The sequence below is a fragment of the Halichoerus grypus genome, chromosome 12 (assembly GCF_964656455.1).
Source record: "Halichoerus grypus chromosome 12, mHalGry1.hap1.1, whole genome shotgun sequence".
Classification (NCBI taxonomy): Eukaryota; Metazoa; Chordata; class Mammalia; order Carnivora; family Phocidae; genus Halichoerus; species Halichoerus grypus.
The window spans coordinates 42,158,010-42,177,599 of record NC_135723.1 but is presented as its reverse complement, the minus strand read 5'-3'; the positions used below and the strand labels follow the sequence as shown (position 1 = coordinate 42,177,599).

At 37.7% G+C, this 19,590-nt stretch overlaps 1 protein-coding gene and 1 pseudogene across 21 annotated transcripts in view; one reads left to right on the top strand and one right to left on the bottom strand.

Annotated features, from left to right (window-relative positions):
- The window catches only part of ICA1 (islet cell autoantigen 1), a 141,646-nt gene that overhangs the window by 80,692 nt on the left and 41,364 nt on the right, over nt 1-19,590 (top strand). The window lies entirely within an intron of this gene.
- LOC144379735 (U4 spliceosomal RNA) lies at nt 17,385-17,456 on the bottom strand (annotated as a pseudogene).

The window sequence follows — 19,590 nt, the reverse complement described above, 5'->3', positions numbered from 1 at the left end:
TCCTTTTAACTGATTTAACTTTGGGACAGCCCAGTGGTTGATCTCTACTGACTCTGGTTTTCATGGAGGAAAAGAAAAGAATCGCTTCTTCTGCTCTGCTCAAATTTCATAGTAAACCTGTCAAGTATTTATTAATTAAAATACGCCAGGTACTATGCAAGGCTCTGGAGATAAAATTGTGAATAAGGCCATCACTGCCCCTGCCATCTTAGAATTCATAGTGTAGTAGGGGAGACAGACATTAATCAAGCCATCAGAAATTTAGTGCTAGGAGAGAGGGTCTAAAGGATTTTGTTGGGGCACATAGTAGAAATGCCTAATTCTGTCCTGTGGATCAGGATAGGCTCTTCAGAGATGCTGTGTTTTAAGCTGAAGACTGTGAGTGCATAGTTAGTAGCCTGGTAAAAGGGAAAGGGGACGACAGGAATTTTTCTAGCAGAGATGTGGGATGTGAGAAAGCCCAGAAAGGGGTGACAGAGAGAATGACACAAAGAAATGAAATTAACTGGAATAGTATGTTTTTCTACCATAAGCTGTGAAAATAACTAGTGGTAATTTTAATTTCATAATAGAGAAGTAGGTTCAAAGAACATTGTTCCAGTAATAATATATGCTCAGATATGTTCAACTCTTAGTAAGAAGACTTTACCATTCAGATAATCTTCTAGATAGTTTTCACTGTATCTATATTATATATTTATTTTGTATGTGGGTTGTGTTGCTTTTATCTTTTAAGGAAGCTAATGCAAATCCTAGTAATGCCTCACATTTTTAAATTAAGCACTGGCTTATTTTCTTAGCCACATTTAAAAACTGAAAATGACAGGTACCTATGAATACATCTAACCAAAGACATGCAAGACATCTATACCAAAACTACAAAACATTGCTTAGAAAAATTAAAGCAGACTTAAGGGAGAGATATACCATGTTTATGGATTAGAAGACTCCATTTTGTTAAGATGTCAGTACTCTTCAAATTGATCTGTAGGTTAAATGCAACACCAATCCCAATCCCAATGGAAAATTCGCAGGATAATTATGAACTTATATAGAAATTCAAAGGACATGGAATACCCAAGGTGATCTTTAAAAAACAAGAACAAAGCTGGAGGACTTACATTCCTGGATATTAAGACTTACTAGAAAGCTACAGTAATTAAGATAGTGTGCCATTGACTAATGAATATAATCCAGCAGACCAGTGGAACAGACTAGTAGTCCATAAACAATCACACACACAAAGTTACCTGATTTATGTCAAAAGCATTACTGTGATTCATTGGAAGAAATAATGATGCTGGATCAATTGGATATCCATATGGAAAACAATGAACTTGACCTTTATTTCATATCATACACAAAAATTAATGAGAGATAGATCATAGACTTAAAGTCCAAAGGTAAAACAATATATCTTTCAGAACAAAACATAGGTGAATATCTGAATGACCGTGGGACAAAGAATTTTTTTTTTAATTTTTATTAAAGTATAATTGACATATAGTGTCATATTAGTTTCAGGTGTACAATATAGTGATTCAACATTGCTATACATTACTCAGTGCTCATCATGATAACTGTACTTTTAATCCTCTTTACCTCTTTTCACTCATCCCCTTACCCACATCCCCTCTGGCAACCACCATTTTGTTCTCTGTATTTAAGAGTCTGATTTTTTTGTTGGGACAAAGAATTCTTAAACAGGACACAAAAAGCACTAACCATAAAAGAAAATAATTAATTGTACCTTATCAAAATTAAGAAAGTCTGTTCATTAAAAGAACACTGAGGAAAGATAAAAACTATAGTGGAAGAAGATATTTGTAGTATAGATATTGAACAGAGAACTTGTATTCAGAACATCTAAAGAAGTCCTACAGAAAGAAAAATACCACCTAGTTAAAAAAATGGGGAAAATATATGAACAGACACTTGACAAAAGAAGATCTCAAAATTGCCAAGAATAATATACAAAGGTATTTACATTATTAGCCATAAGGGAATGATAATTAAAACCTACCAAATGGCTAAAATTAAATAAGACTGACAATCACAAATGTTTGTGAGGTGTGGAGCATCTAGAACTATTGTACGTTGCTGGTGAGAGTAAAAACTGAAAGAACTACTTTGGAAAACTGGCATTATCTACTAAAAATCTATACTTCTAGGGTTATATCCAAGGAAAGTGAGTGTTCATGTAAAATGCATGTACAAAAATGTTCATGGTGGCATTATTTTTAATAGCCCCAAAGTCAGAATAAACCAGATGTCCATCAACAATAGCATGGATGAATTAATCCAATAGGATACTATACAGCAATGAAAAATAATTAATTGTTACTACAAGGCAGAAATATGGATGAACCTCATGAGCATGGTGTTGAGTGAAAGAAACCAGACATCACAGAGTATGTAGTATATGATTTCATTGGTATGAAGTTCAAAAGCAGGCAAAATGAATCAATGGTGATAGAGGTCAGAATATATAAAATAGTGTTTCTATTTTTGAGGAGATATTGATGGAGTGGAACACAAAGGAATCTACTGGAATGCTGAAAATGTTCTATATATTGATCCAGATAGTGTCTAGGTATACAGTATAAATATATTTTAAAGCATATTGAGCTATACCTTAATGTACTTTAATATAAGCTGTATTAATAAAACAGTAGCAAAAACACAAAACAACTAGTCTGAGGAGAGAAAGGGAGGAATAGAGGCATAGTGCATATATGAAAGAAAGCACAGACTAAAATGAGTTTTAGTGGTATAATTATTTAGAAGCACTTTAAGAAGAAAAGGACTGTTGTACTGATGGTGTCTTATTTGTTTACATCTTCAACTTTCTGATTTCCTGAACATTTCAAGCATATATCTTCCAGCCCTAAATATCAAGAGACCTCTTCTATGCAAAAATATAAAAAAAATGACTTTTTCTCCCTAAGAAAAGTATAATTAGCATTTGGAAGTTTGGGGGACTTGGGCTAAGAGCATCAGAAGTTCACCAGAGAGTCATCTAGGACTTCTCAGTTCTAATGATAAAAAAAAAAAAAAAAAAAACCACCAAAGAATTCTTCAGCTGTTTCACTCTTTTCAGATTCACCCCACCACACTTATCTTCTCCACTGTTGCTGTACCACATTTCTTTTAAAATTCAGTCACAGTAGGGGCGCCTGGGTGGCTCATTTGTTAAGTGTCTGCCTTCGGCTCACATCATGATCCCAGGGTCCTGAGATCGAGCCCCGCATCGGGCTCCTCTTCAGCGGGAAGCCTGGTTCTCCCTCTCCCACTCCTCCTGCTTGTGTTCCCTCTCTGTCTCTCTCTCTGTCAAATAAATAAGTAAAATCTTAAAAAAAAATTCAGTAGCATTAAAATGAATTTTTGAACACCTTAGTAATCACCTGATATTATTAACATTTTTTTTAAAAGATTTATTTATTTATTTATTTGACAGAGACAGCGAGAGAGGGAACACAAGCAGGGGGTAGTGGAAGAGGGAGAAGCAGGCTCCCCACTGAGCAGGGAGCCCGATGCAGGGCTCCATCCCAGGACCCTGAGATCATGACCTGAGCCTAAGGCAGACGCTTAACCGACTGAGCCACCCAGGCACCCCTATTAACAACATTCTTGTTGATGATCAAAATCGTAATGGAAATATAAAATCTTCGGATAGCTGACAATTGTCTATGGAAGTGTTAGACTGTAACCTACTTCCAACGTTATGTCTAGCATCTTGTCATTTAACTCTTCTTAATCCCTGTATTAGGTAGAATAGTCTAGGTTAGGCCGTGTTACAGAGAGGCACCCAAAATTCCATAATCCCATGGCTTAACCCAACAGAAGTGTTGTTTTGTTTTGTTGTTTTTGCTCACCAAATAGTCCTGGGCAGGTGTCCAGGTTGATGAAATGGCTCTCTTCCAATAAGTTATTCAGAGACCTGGGCTGACAACAGCTTTGTAATCTTTAAAACATGCTTCCCAGTGTTCCCTCGATGTGGACGTCCCAGTTATCCTGAAAGGAAACAGAGCATGCAGGAACATGTGTAGAAAGGCTTTATGGGCTAAGCTTGGAAATAGTGTATGTTACTTCTGCTCACATTCCATTGGAAAGAACTTTGTCTCATGGCCACACCTATTTTCAAGGGAGTCTGGAAAATACAGAAGGGCAAATGGATTTTGGTAGATAGCACAGCTTCAGTCATAACAGCACCTGGTCATCATACTGAAAATTTGAAATATTCTCAGGCCTATACTGACGAAAGGAATTATCACCAACACAAAACGTTAATGGATTGGGTGTATACAAAGAACACAAAACCCACATTTTCCAGAACAGCTGATATAGAGCAAATTGGAACGAGTTGATTTGTAGCAGGAAGGAGACAGAAATGTTACAGAAATATGTTGAATCTGTACACAGAAAATGTTTTAAAAATTTAGACTAATGGGAAATCGAGGAGTTGGAACGGCTTCCTTATTGGCATACAATTACTGTGACAGTGTCTTCTTCTAAAAAAAAAAGACATCAAGTGACAGAATGTCCATCTATAAAAGTAGACTATAAAAATAGAAGCTATAGACCCAAAGTGATGGTGTGTATTCCTAGGCACCAGGTTAAAAACTAGAATTTTTAGCTCTTACTGTCAATATTGGGATGATAAAATAAGATATGACCCCTGTCACAGGCTCCCTGGAGAATATAATAGAAGATAGTCAATTAAAGTAATAATGACTAGGAGCTCCTGGGTGGCTCAGTTGGTTAAGCATCTGACTCTTGATTTTGGCTCAGGTCATGATCTCTCAGAGTCGTGAGATCGAGCCCCATGTTGAGCCCTGCATTTGGCTCCGCATTGGCGTGGAGTCTGCTTGAGAGTCTCTCTCTAACTTTCCCTCTGCCCCTGTGCTCTCTCTCACTCTCTAAAACAAAAACAAACAAAATAATAATAATAAAGTAACAATGACTGTGCAGTGTGATGAGTGTGAGATAACAGAGGTGTATAACAAAGTGGTGTAGGGGCCCAGAAGAGGAGCATCTAAAGTCAGACTTGGAGATTGAAGTGTGCTCCTTGGAAGAGGAGGCACAAACTGAGTTTTGAAGGGACAACAAAGGAGGAGAAATAAGATATCAATGGGAATAACAGGCACAAAGGAAGAGGATGCATCCCCTTTATGATTTGGGAGATTGCACTGGGAGAAAAGAATGAGAGAGAGACAGAGAGAGGCCAAAAATGAAAGTGAAGTGGTCCAGGGCCAGATCATGAGGGGAGTGTGTGCAAGTTACAGAGTCTGGATTCAACCTCAGTGTTGGGGGAACCAGGGAAAGCATTGTTCATGCTTCAGTCTTTTTAGATATTCTTTTTTTTTTTTTTTTAAGATTTTATTTATTTATTTGACAGAGAGATAGAGAGCACAAGTAGGCAGAGTGGCAGGCAGAGGGAGAGGGAGAAGCAGGCTCTCCATTGAGCAGGGAGCTGGACGTGGGGCTCGATCCCAGGACCCCAGGATCATGACCTGAGCAGAATGCAGCTGCTTAACCGACTGAGCCACCCAGGTGCCCCTAGATATTCTTGAACATCCAGATCCACACTTTGGAAGTCAAGGATAGCAAAATGAATCCATAAAGGGAGAGGCCTGAACTTTTCCCTATTTGCTCTATTCAGGACCCACTGCCAAGTAAATAAATACAACACCTCAAACAAGATAATTTTTAGCCAGTCAGTTCACCTGTTAATTTATCAGTTGATTTATGTTTGTGAGTTATGATTACTTACAGTGAATGACCATCAATCAGTAAGCATAATAAAATATATGGTAATATAAAGGACAAACAGGTTTAGCTTGGGCAGCCAAGAGACACAAGCAAATTCCCCAACCTTTCACATGGTGCATAAACATGAATAAATGTTCAAAAAGGAATAAAAAGAAAAGGAATAATGACATATTTTTTAAACCACAATAAAGTACAAAAAATACCAATGGAAAAAAAGGACAGTATTGTAGCCTTTTACTATCCTGAAGTGTGTGCTTCTCAGATAAGAAAGAAATTGATAAAGCGGGTGCCCTGGGCTCAGTCTTGTGACCTGAGTTAATACTTCCACTAATGACCTGAAAGAGGAAGTGAAACCAGTCAGTTACATTTTCTGATGACAGCATTGCTTTCTTAAGTTAAAAACAGAAAGCAGAAAAAAAAAAAAATCACCAGCTGAGCAAACATTAAGGATGTTGGGACAGTGTGATAGCTAGCTAAATTAATCTGGACTGTATCTGCATATTATACACTACATGGTTGTGAATAATTTTAACTGTGTTTCAACCAAGGGCTTGAAAACAGATGACCTTTTATTCTTTGATCCTACATCAGTAGATATATTGCATAGTGAGTAATGGTTTGAATTTTAAAACAAGAAGCCAGGATCATAAACTTGTAACATATTCGAACATTTTAATGTAATGAGTGACAGGTCACAAAGAGAAAGAGTGATAGATGAAATGCCGACACCTCCATTTTGGGTAATGTACAGTTGCTCTTGCTGGTTTGAGATTTGCTACAATTGGGAAAGCAAAGTGATTCAGTGAAATGAACATGGACTTTCACATCCTGCCCTGCCCTGCTGGTCAGGTTGGCTTGGGCAAGTTACCTAATGGTTCTGAAACCCAGTTTCCTTCTCTGTGAAATAGAAACAAAATTATGGTGTTAGGAGTATTGCAAAAATCAAATGAGAGTACGTGTATGTATGTATTTCACCTACTCAGTAAATGGTGTGGTGCTGGTGAGGAAGAAGGATGGTGTCTGGGAAAGTCTAACAGTAATTCAGCAAACAGAGCATGTTGTGCTTTCTTGAAGAGCGCCATTATGTAGTAGGAAAGCAGGACTCATTCTGGAATCCTCTCTTCATTCAGTGTTTTGCATACTGACTACCTGGAGGCATATAGCCACAGCCTCATGAAATTAAATAGTGTGTAGCTTTCACCCTCATGAGGCTGAATAGTCCAGAGCGTAGCTGGGTGTACATGGGAGCAGGTTGCACACACCACAATTCCGTGTCATAAGGGTGTTTGCAAAGAGACTGACTGCAGAGAGGAGAAACTGCTAACTTAGCTGAGGAGCCTTACAGGAAAAGGTTCTCAGAGGAGAAACCCTTTGAGCAGAAACTTAAAAGGTTGAGTAAGAGTTACCATGTGGACCATGAGGGGAAGTTTGTTTTCCCAGGCATAGGAATTGTGCAGAAGTGTGGAAGGAAGTTTGGCATGGTGTAGCTGGAGAAGGGAAACTCAGTATGCCTAGAGCATATGGTGCCTGGGAGGTGATGTGGGATGGGCCAAAGGCAGGCTGCAGGGTATGGGTGCGGGGTTTGTATGTTACCCAAGAGGAGAGAGCATCCAACCCAGGCCAGGTGCTGGCCTTTCTACTTACCTGCTGGTTGGTTTTGGGCAAATCGTGTTGTACCTCCATTTTCTCTTCTCTACCAAGGAGGATAATGTTACCTACCTTGAAAAACTGTAGTATGAAACAGTTGTAAAACACTGCCCTCCGTGAGGGTGCACTTTTTTCCTTCTCACCCAGTTTGGAACACACGATTAACTGCAATAAAGGAGAGTTAAAACTCTCTTACCTGGAAACTCAACAGAGAGTGGACTGTGGGATGGGCCCCCACTTCCCCTGAATCATCCCTGGGATCATTATTTGATTAAGGTATTCATCCGCTGCAATATTTTATACATTCCTGGAACATGACCCTGACACTTTCTTTGGTGTGTTCCACTCTCCTAGTTCACTTATGCACTCATGATCAGAACATGTTATAAACCTGAACTTGTAAAGTGCAGAGTAGGGAAGAAATTTGGAGTGATTTCCAATAGTATCTGAAAATGAGTATCTGAATGAAGGTTGCCTACCATGCTTGTGTAAAGGAATTGAGATTATGTCAGCTGTATGTGTGCCTTGTCCTGATTACACAGATGGATCCAAAACTCTTGTCTTGAATAAACAGTTTTCATTCATCTAAAGGGAATGCTAGCTGAAAGATTCAATTCAGTCTATAAATTCAGCAGTGACATAACTGAAAAACCCCAGAATTACCATTGTGTATTTGTTATTGCTGAATTGTTAAAGTTCAAAATATGTGTTTAGGAGGAAATGAAGTAAAATGACACACATCTTCCTTGTTTTTGGCAAAACCCTGGTAAGTAACCATCATAGCCACAGCATTAAACATGTATAGATTCTTCTCTCTTTTTCCTCTCCTTTTCTTCTTTCTTTCTTTGACTGCAGCTTCCCTCTCTCTCAAATCAGCCTACTCTCCACCCTCCTTGAATTAGGCTGAAAATCAGCTTGGACAACCCATTTATTCCCCTCCCCAGTTTGCCACCACACCCCACACATTTTTTCCAGCCTCTCACTCCTGCCCCACCTGGTTCATTAGCTGTGGTGCTGAGTCTAGCAAGACCAGGGAGTTGATCCCTTCTCTCTTTTGTTTCCAGACTATGGAAGTGCTTTCTCCAGTGCCATGTTGATCTACCTTGTCCCTCTATTTCCTTTTATCAGTGGAGCATGCCTCTTTCTCGGGACTTGTTCTAGAATCTCTCTCGCTCTTATTCTTCACTATCTTTCTCCTGGTATTTAGAGGTAATTCTCTGAAGTACAGTGTTAGAATGATGCTGCTAAGTGTGAAAGTATTTGTTTCCTGCACTATAGAGTGTAAGTTTTGTGGGGTTTTTTTCTTGCTGTCTTGAGGGAAAATCCCGAACTACGATGTGTGTGTGTGCTTGTGTGCGTGCATGTGCGTATGTAGTGGGGTAGTAGGAATGTGTAAACTTTATACGTACATCTAAATATCATTGAATTCCAATGGACTAGATTCATTACAAAAGCATAAAGGAAAAAAGGTATATAAAATGAGTTTTCTCTAGAAACTATAGAAACATAGTTATTCATGCTATCATATGTTGATTTTTAAAATATAGAACTTTCAGAATCACCCACCAGTTGATTAAGAACATCATTTTATCTATTTGTTAATAAACTTACATTTTAATAAGGCATGTAAACCAGATGTGAAAAGTGTATAACTAAAGACAATGATTATAGTTCCTTGAACAAGCCAAGCACGCTCCAGCCTCAGGGCTTTTCCACTCCCCATTCTTTCTGCTCAGAGTGCTCTTCTCCCTGATATCTGCATGATTTGCTTCCCCTAGGTCTCTGCTCCAAGATCACCTTCTCAGAAAGCTTTTACCAGACCATTCCACTTTAAACAGAATCCTCAACCACTGCTCCCAAATCCTGCAAATCTATCTTTCCTGTGCTGCTTTATTTTCACCATCTAACAAAACATAGATTTATTTTAGTTGTTTATTGTTCCACGTCACCCACTAGAATGTAACCATCATGAAAACAGAGATGTTGCTTTATTCCCTGTTTCTCTGCAGCACCTAGAACTATGGGTGCTCAATAATATTTCTTGGGAGGAGAGAAGGAATTCAAGAAGCAAGAATGGTTCCAAGTAGAGCTAAAACCTCGAATGCTTTGAGGTTTATGAAACATTCTAGTAACAACAGTACTAGTGTGAGTGTGGGAGATAGGCCCACTATTGGGAACAGATGGTTTAATATATTATATATTCCTTCTTTGTTAATAAATTTGAATGGTTCAATAATGAGTAACTTTTCCCTCATCAACTATCAGGTCATCCTGCTACAGCACAGTTGGACAGGAAAGGCAGTATAAATGTTTGGTCCTTTGTCAAAATATTGAGTTAGTTCACTTGGCATTTTCAACAGGTGCCCAATGTGGTCTTTCGATTTTCAGTTAGTGTGTTCATTTCCTTCTTTTTAAGTATCATTATGAACTCATAGATTTGAATATGTTTGATGGGTCTTCATTGTTGCCAATAATACTTTATTGATGCTCAAATTGTCTTAACTTTGGCTAGTGAGAGCCTCTTCAGGTTGACTCTTGGGTCCTTTTGACGTGATCGTGGTAATTGTCTAACTTGCTTTCTTGTACAACAAAATATTTTAGGACCATCATGTATTTCCTACACTAGCCCTAGAATCAGCCATTTTGACAAGGATCCCTGGTTATTTTAAGAGAGACATGGTAGGGGCATCTGGGTGGCTCAATTGGTTAAGCGTCTTCCTTTGGCTCAGGTCATGATCCCAGAATCCTGGGATAGTCCCGCATCAAGCTCTCTGCTCCGTGGGGAACCTGCTTCTCCCTCTCCCTCTGCCTGCCGCTCCCCCTGCTTGTGCTCTGTCTCTCTCTCTCTGTCTCTGTCAAATAAATAAAATCTTAAAAAAAAAGAGAGAGAGAGAGAGAGACATGGTAGTTAGAGACCATGGTCTGGGTGCTTAGGATGCTCATTACTTCTAAATTAGCCATTACTTTTGACCTTTACTGTGGACAGAACTAGAAAATACATTTTTGGATAATTTAATGTTAATAATGAAAGCAAAGAAAGCAGAACTACTAAACTTCTATTGTATTTTCATTGCCATTAAGGGAAGTTGTATTAAAACTAGAAAGGATAGAAAGTCACTCTTAAGGAAACCTTGAAGCTTAGTCTATTAAAATGGCTAATACATATTAAATGTATTTAAATACACTTAGATGGATTATGTCACAGAAAGAACTTATGTATCCAAGTCCAGAAATACTGCTAGTAAGCTCTGAGAAATCAGAGATGGCAGAAATTCCACAATAAGCAAGAATTATCCTATTTGTAAAAGGGAATACTAAAAACTCAAATTTAATATAGTAAATTTCACTCTGATTCTTCATCAGATTTAGATCTGATTACAATATAAATGGCTTTAAGGATTTAGAAAAAATTGGGATTATTCTGAAGCCAAATGGATTCACTCTAACACGAGACTAACACCATTTTGTCTTATTTATAATATTTTGTAAATCTCATATCATGCTCTATTAGATAAAATGGGTAAAAATAAGTTAGAGATCAGATTAAAAAAAAACAAGACTAAGCTAGGTCTAGTCTCAGGACACACTTTAAATATAAAGATATAGATAGGTTAAGAGTAAAAAGATTTTTTTTAAAAAAAGTAAAAAGATTAATATATCACCTGCAAATCCTAATCAAAAGAATTCTTTTTCTTTTAATATTTTTTTAAGATTTTACCTATTCATTTGACAGAGAGAGAGAGACAGCAAGAGAGGGAACACAAGCAGGGGGAGGGGAGAGGGAGAAGCAGTTTCCCCACTGAGCAGGGAGCCCGACGCGGGTCTTGATCCCAGGACTCCGGGACCATGACCTGAGCCGAAAGCAGACGCCCAATGACTGAGCCACCCAGGCGCCCCCTAATCAAAATAATTCTTAAGTAGCTATATTAATTTAGACAAAATAGACTTCAGAGCAAGGACTTTTACCAGAAATTAATATAATCTTGACAAAATATGGTAATCCAAGGAATGGAGATCAATTTAAAATGAGTAAACATAGTTTGCTATGTGAAAAGACCAAAACCACACTATATGATCATTTCAATGGAACCAGAAAAAGCATTTGATAAAATCCAATATCCAATTCTGATAAAAATTTTCAACAAACTAAACATAGAAGAGAACATCTTCAATCTGTCATTGGGTATATATGAAAAATGTACAGCTAATATTATACTTAATTATGAAAGACTAAACACCCCCACACACATACACCCTGCCCCAAGATCAGGAGCAAGGCAAGTATGTTTGCTCACACCAGCTTCTATTCAGCATTATCAAAACTAGTACAATAAGGCAAGAGAAATAAATAAAGACATACAAATTGGAAAGGAAGAAGGAAAGCTGCCTATAATCTTAGATAACATGATATATGCACACGGATCCATAACTCAATCCATCCATCCATCCATCCATCTATCTATCTAGAGAGGAAATCCTAAGGGATCTCCAAAAAAATCTTTTAAAACTAATAATCAAATTTAAGAAGATCATAGGATACAAGATCAGGTTATAAAAATTAATCATATTTTTAGTGAGCAGTTAGAACTTGAAATTTCTATTTTTATAGCATCAAAAAATATGAAATATTTTACAATAAATTTAATAAAATGTCAAGGCTTGTGCACTAACATCAACCAAACAAAATGCTAGGAGAATTTTAAAAGACCCAATAAATGAAAAGATATACCATTTTCCTCAGTCTGAAGATATTGTTAAGATGTCAGTTCCAAGTAAATCTGTAGCTTCAGTGGAATCCTATCAATATCATGAAGGCTTTTTTGAAGAAATGGAGAAGCTGTCCCAAAGATATAATAAGAATAACTTGGAATAACCAAAACAAAAAGAAAAAAGAAAATGTCATAGGATTTATACTACCTGACTTAAAGACTCATTATAAAACTGTAGTAATCAAGAGTGTGGTATTGGTATAAGGATAAACATATAGATCAAAATAATACAAGAGAAAGCCCAGAAATGGATCCACACTTAATAATGCCTTGGTTTTTGCCAAAAATGTACAGACAATATAATGGGCATTTGGATAATTTTTCAACAAATGATGCTGGAACACCTGGATATCTACTGCTGGGGAAAACAAAATGAACCAACACCCCTACCTCACACCATCTACAGAAGTTAACTTGAAATGGGTCGTAGATCTAAATGTAATGGCTAAAAATATAAAATTTCCAGAAGAAAAAGCATAGGAAAAATATCTTTATGATGTTAGAGAATGGTTTGGTAAGACACAAAAACCAGAAAATATAAAAACAATTAGATATAATCAAAATTAAAAACTTTTCTCTTCAAAAGTCACCATTAAGCAAATGAAAGGCTTATTGTAGGAATCATTTCATAATGTACAAAAATATTGAATCACTCTGATGTATACCTCAAACTAATAGGAGATTGTATATCTATTACACTTCAATAAAATCAACTTTTTAAAAAAACTTGAGAAGACAAAAGAAGAAAAAATGAAAAGCAAGTTAAAGATTTGAAGAAAATATTTTCAAGCTTATGTCTGATAATGGATTTATATTTAGAACATATAAAGAACTCAGTAATAAAAAGACAAACCTAATTTTTAAAAAAGTCAAAAGATTTGAATAAGCACATTACCAAAGATATGCAAGTGGAAAATAAGACATAAAAAGAATTTCAACATCTTTAGTCATTAGAGAAATGCAAATTAAAATCATAATGACTGTGACTACACATCCATTAGAATGGCTAGAACTTAAAAGACTGAAAATACCAAGTGTTAATGAGGATATGGAACAAATGGAACTTGGATTCATTGTTGGCGGGAATGCAAAATGATATAGTTACTTTGGAAAACAGTTTGGCAATTTTTTATAAAATTAAATACACAGTTACTAAAAGACCTAACATTCCTACTCCTAGATATTTGCCCAAGAGAAATGAAAAACTTGTCCATACAAAGACTTGTGCTCAAATGTTTATAGCAGTTTTATTCAAAATAGCCAAACCCAAATGAATATACAAATTACACTGTATCCATGCAATTAAATACTACTCAGTAATAAGAAAGAACACAATGCTAACATATGCAACAACACTAATCTCAAAGGGATTATGCTGAGTGAAAGAATCCAGCCACAAAAAGACTAGACTACATTGTATTATTCCATTGATATGAAACTCTTGTTCCAAGTTCAAAAATCCTTTAAAAAGGGCTCTGATTCATCCAGCTGGAATCAGATGCCTTTCCCTGAATCAGGCAACCATGATGCATTGTGATTGACTCAACTTGGGTTAAGATGGCCATCCTTGGGCCAGTCAGTGGGAGTGGAGAAATGCCCTATAAAAGGATATATCAGCTCCCATTTAAACCACATGATTAGAATAAAGAGAAGGAAGATTTTTCAAAACAGAGTGAGGATTTTATTGAGGGGAGACCAAAAAACAGATCACTCCTAAGTTAACAGTTGGCTGCCTACACACATGCATGGTGCACACAGTCTCTTACACATACTTTCATGCATAATACAGTGTCAAAATTGCTCCTGCCACCAATGGCTAAGTATATGATGCAATCAAGTGATACAGTAAAGTGATTCAGGAAGGTGTTTGGTTCTCTGACCCTCAAAGGTCTTGGTTCACTGGCCAGAAAAAAAGATCTTCTTTTAATGAAGCCAAATACCTGACCGTTTGTTCTCCAAGTGACTTCAGATGGGCTAGACTTTCTCTTGTGGCACCTTAAAGCCAAAAGAAATAATTGCTATATTCTCTGATCTTGAAAATTTTCCCTGGATGTAGGATTGCTGCCTCAGAGGAAAATATGATGAACAAATCAGTTTTAATGAAGGAGGAGTATTGAGAGCTGGTTGGGAAAGAAACCAAGAATTTTGATGTGGTGTGAGGTGTCCATGAGAAGTTGATATGAGTAGAAACATCTGGTGGAAAGGCAAATTAGATGATGATACTGGGTTTGGAGTGGTTAGATCCATAGGAGTCGTCCTCCATACCCCCAACATCTAATCCCTCACTAGGTCCTACCTGTTTTACCTCCTAAATATCTCTGGAATCAGAGCACTTTTTTCTCCGTATTAGTATCACTACCCAAGTTTAAAGCTACCATTGTATCTCCCCTTGACTCTAGATCCATGCTCATCTACACTCATCTCCTTCCTCCAATCCATCCTCATACTATAATGAGTAGACTTTTCAAACTGAAAATAAAATTCTGTCTCTCCCATGGTTAAAGACCTCCATTGTTTTTCTGCAGCTTTTAGGATAAAAACTAAAATCCTAAGCATATGCCTCCAAGGACTGTGCTCTAGAATGTGCCCCAGCCCACCTCTCTTGCCTCATCTCCTACTATCCTTCTGCTTGCTTCAGCAACCCAGCTACACTGGCTTTCAGGGACCTGCCTTATTGCCCTCACCCCAGGACCTTTGCATATGCTCCTCTCTCTGCTGGAGTATTCTTGCATAGTTAATCATGTTCAGTCCTTCTGAATAGAATTTGAGCACCGCTTTCTTGGAGAATATTCTCTTGGTCAGATTCTTGCTAAATCATTCTTGTGGGGCAGTGGGGCTTTCCTTCATTTGGTTTGATATTATGCCCTCACTGATGTGAAAATGCCCACTGGACTGTCAGCTCCATGAGGGCAGAGACCACCTCTGTTTCACTCACTACTACGAGCATGTAGAAGATATTCAGTGAATATTTGCTAAATGATTGGATGGGTGGATGGTGGAAGGCAGAGTCATTTCCTGGAAGAAAATGTAAAAGTAAGAGTAGGATTGTAGTTTTGCTTTATTTTGTTTTTAAAGGAAAGAAAACACAAAAAATTTTAAAAACCACTCTCAGATTATTTGGTTATGGAGTAATATAAAGACCTTTCCCACTGGATGGGGAAGTCAGATTGAAATAAGAGGATGAATAGCTTTGACTTCACTATATGTAATTCAAGTTGGGGCTATAAGAGGTAGAATTTCAGGTTAGGAGAAATAAGTACAGAGAAATGCCCTGTAGTTTTGGCACTGAAGACATTGCTCCCTTTTCTGATAAACTGAATTTCTGCAGCCTGGGGAAGGCAGGACTCACACTAAAGGGAGTTTAATATGCGTGATCATTTCCTAGAGCTTAGAGAATAAGAAGAGAAAGGTGGGGCAACAGAAATAAAACTAAAAAATAGACAAAGGGTACATTTATTTGACTGAAGATATTTTTAAAGAACTTTGAGAACCACAGGAGCTCCTCAAGATGTTTATGTAATTGAATATAATTTATCTGGGATTGAAAGGAATAATAAAACATTTTTCACTTAAGTGCATCTGGAGGCATATGAAATTGGACTTTTGATGGTGGCCTGTGCTTGACTGTGTCCTCGGTGCTTTGTCCTTGGGCTGCAGACTGGAAATGTGTTTTAGAGAGTAGACATGAAGCACAAAATATTAAATGAACTTTACCATATTCAAAATGCCCAACAGTGTAACATCCTCCTTGTTTGGCAGGGAAAGGACTCAACATTTGGAAACTCAGCAGTGCATTAAGTATTTTAATAATCATTGTTGACACACAAAGCATATGGCCTTTCAGAACTCACTGGGTCAAATGTTGAAGTCTTCTTCTAGGTTTCTAAAATTACTTTACAAAATTAAACAAAATAAATTAAGGCACATTTCAAAGGATATTAATGCATGAGCTTTGTGTTATAAGCAACTGAAGTAAGTTTTCTTATAGGATAAAAGAATATCTACGTAAAGGAAAAAGCAAAATCCACAGCCCCCCAAATTAATTTGCATTTAATTAGAAGATCTCGAACCTCCCCATTAGCAGGCCAGTCTTGTGGATACGTTGTATTTATTGTTTACTCCTATTCATGCTCAGATATCCCCCTGCCTCATCTCAGAAGCCTTTATTGTCCACCTGCTTATCATTTATATCCGTTATCTGTGGCCACAATAATGCTGTGAAATAAGCAATTCTAACATTCAGTATCTTAAAACAATAGGCATTTCTTATTGCTTACAAGTCTGTGGGTTAGCAGGGTAATTCTGGTCTCTGTTAGACTCACTCATGAGTCTGTGGTCAGCTATAGGGTAGGGAGGGCTTCTGCTCATCATGGTGGCCTCCCCCACATCTCTTTGGGTCAGCTGGCCAAAGGCTGATCTGTTGGGACAACTGGGCTCTCCTCCTTGTGTCTCTTGCATGCACAAGACTCTCACAGCCCTCCAGCTGGCCAGCCTAGACATATTCTCAGGTTGGCCTGGGCATATTCTCATGGCCATCTCAGAGAAGCAAGAAAGTGGAAACATGCTAGCATTTTTTTTTTCAAGCTTCCAGTTTCATCACATTTGTTAACATCGCACTGGCCAAAGCAAGTCACATGCCAAGCCCCGAGTCAGAGTGGGAGGAGCCTACAAAGTTAAAGGGCAAAGAGTGGGGATACCGGGAGGCCAGTATTTGGGGCTTTAATGACATCAACCTATGTCCCTGCCCTACACCACCACCAGCATTAATCAATCCCTGTCCTGCACTCTTAGTTTTATTGTTGTATTTTTCCCACTGCATTATAATATAGTTGCTAATTAGTCTTCTCTAAAATACTAGAGGGTCCTTATTCCTAAGCGCAGTCATTCATAAGTATTTACTGACCCATTGCTACAAGTCTTATTCCTTTATAGAGGCCCCAGTACCTAGCACTAGTCCTGACACGTAATAGGCGCTCACCAAATATGTGCTGAATGAATGCGTATGTGAAAGTTCATACCCATATTAATCTCCTTCCCCTTCTGAAGAAAAGGGTGGAGACAGATGCCTCTCAGGATCCCATTGAGGAAGTCTTCCTGGCCTGAGCAACTGGTGAACCAGTGAGGGCTTGCAGTGAGGTTCTCAGATGCTTTGAGACATCTTTCTCTTCACATTCTCCCATTTCTTCCCTCTGGAACTTGGGTTTTCAATTAGCAATAATCATGCCTCAGATAAACTCATGGGCTACGATACTGTCACTGTGCAAAGCTGGAACTTGGGTTTTCTTTTTTGTGTCTCCTTATTCCTCTCAAAGGAAGATAGAAAATCACTACTTTTAACTAATTCTAAATTCATTTTATAGTCTGTGCTCCAGGCATCTTTGCCTAGAGTTTCTCCACTCTACAGTGGGAAATGATTGAGCTCCCGGATTTATTTAAGCTCATGGTGTGGTCAGTTTGGGAGCAGCTAGATGGCTTCTATTCTCTGGTTTTCCCGGGCCTGTAGACCAAAGATACAGAAGAATTCTTAGGAAATGTTTTATATAGTTACAGATACAAGACCCTATTCATACAGGATATTAATTCTATCAAAATGGTGTTAAATGCGTTGGCTCATTTTTTTCCAATTCCATATAATCTACAGGAAAAACTTGGGTTTCTGGGTAGAATCATAATTCCGAGCTTCTTGATTTTCCAGTGACCAGTGTTAAGTTGCTTGAGAGGCAGAATTGTATGGCTTTGGAGTCAGGCAGGCTAATCTAGAATGGCAGCCGTGCTCATTAGTTACTTTCCCAGATGAATCCTCTTACCCTTAGCAGTCAGAGAGGGTAATAACATAGCCTAAAAGAGAATGGCTGGCATGTGGTAAGTGAATTGTATTAATTGTTCAATTGTATCAATTGTATTAATTGTGAATTGTAGCTATTGTTAAATTGCTTCAATTGTTAAATTGTTGTAAATGGCAACAGTTGTATCAATTGTTGCTATTATTATAGAATGCCCTATAATTTTATAAGCTGTGACTCTAACTAGTATTATCAGTGGTAAAAATTAATGTTTTATATCAATAATCTTCGTGTTTATTTTTATTAAAAAATAAAATCATTTCTAAAACAACTTTGTAGGTTATACCTTAAAATGGTACTTAGGCACTTTACCTTTTGAAATGGCCTGGAAAATTTCTTCATTCAGTCACCAAATATGTATTCAGCGCCTGCTTTGTACCAGGTCACCAGGTGCTGAACATGCAATGGTGATCAAGGTAGACATCACCCTTGCCTCCTGGTATCCTGTGATGGAAGAACTATCACTAAAGAGTCAGCATTACTCCCAGAGTAATTACTTACCATTACTTAACAGTTATCTACCTACTAACTACAACTGCATGAATTATCTGAAATAAAGCGGTATTTGGCTGGCTTTCCCTGGTTAAAATACAGTGTGGTGATGCTTCAGATTTGAGGAAGGAGAAATTTTGAAGTACTTTTTAAACTACTTTGAACTACTTTTTAAAGTAGCTGTATAATTTTTAAAACCTATTTTATTTTTTAAGATTTATTTATTTTACAGAGAGAGCATGCACAAGCATGAGTGGGGGGAGGGGCAGAGGGAAGGGAGAGGGACAAGCAGACTGCACTGAGCATGGAACCCAAAGAGGGGCTCGATCCACAACCCTGAGACCATGACCTGAACTGAAATCAAGAGTCAGAGGCTTAACCAACTGGGCTACCCAGGCACCCCTTAAAAGCTTCCATTTTATTATCAAATAATGTATAGAATTGACATTTCTGAATTTTTTACTGACCTCCATTTTGAACTACTACATGGCTGAGGGATAGAGGGAGAATTGCTTGTGTACATACTCAGTAATAAAAACTTGAAAGTTTATCAGCTTTTTAGGCTGTGTCACAATTCTCTTATGTGGTATCCTCGGTTGGATCTTGGAACAGAAAAAAGGACATCAGTGGAAAATCTAGTCAAATCTGAATAATGTCTGTTGTTTAGCTAATAGGATTGTGTCAGTGTTGAGTTCTTATTTTTAACAAATGTACTGTGTTATGTAAGATGCTAGCATTAGTGAAGCTGAGTGAAGAATATACCAGAAGTCAGCTTCAAAGAAATATAGGGAAACAACAACAGGGTGAAGGTTATTCCTTTGCCACTGTGCATGTTTCCAGATGTCTCCCCACCATGGTTACTCAGTGAATGCTCTGAGAGGAGAGGAATTTTAACTTTTGACTGACAAATAGGATGGCAAATCTGCTGTAAAATCATCATATGCAGTACTGTTGTTGAAGTCCTTTGAAGGTAAAGAATGGATGTTGTAGGATCTTCTCGCTTGCCTGGAGTTTTCAAAGGTGTTTTCTTGTGTGAGAGAGATAAGCCCACTATGGGTCTTCCCTCA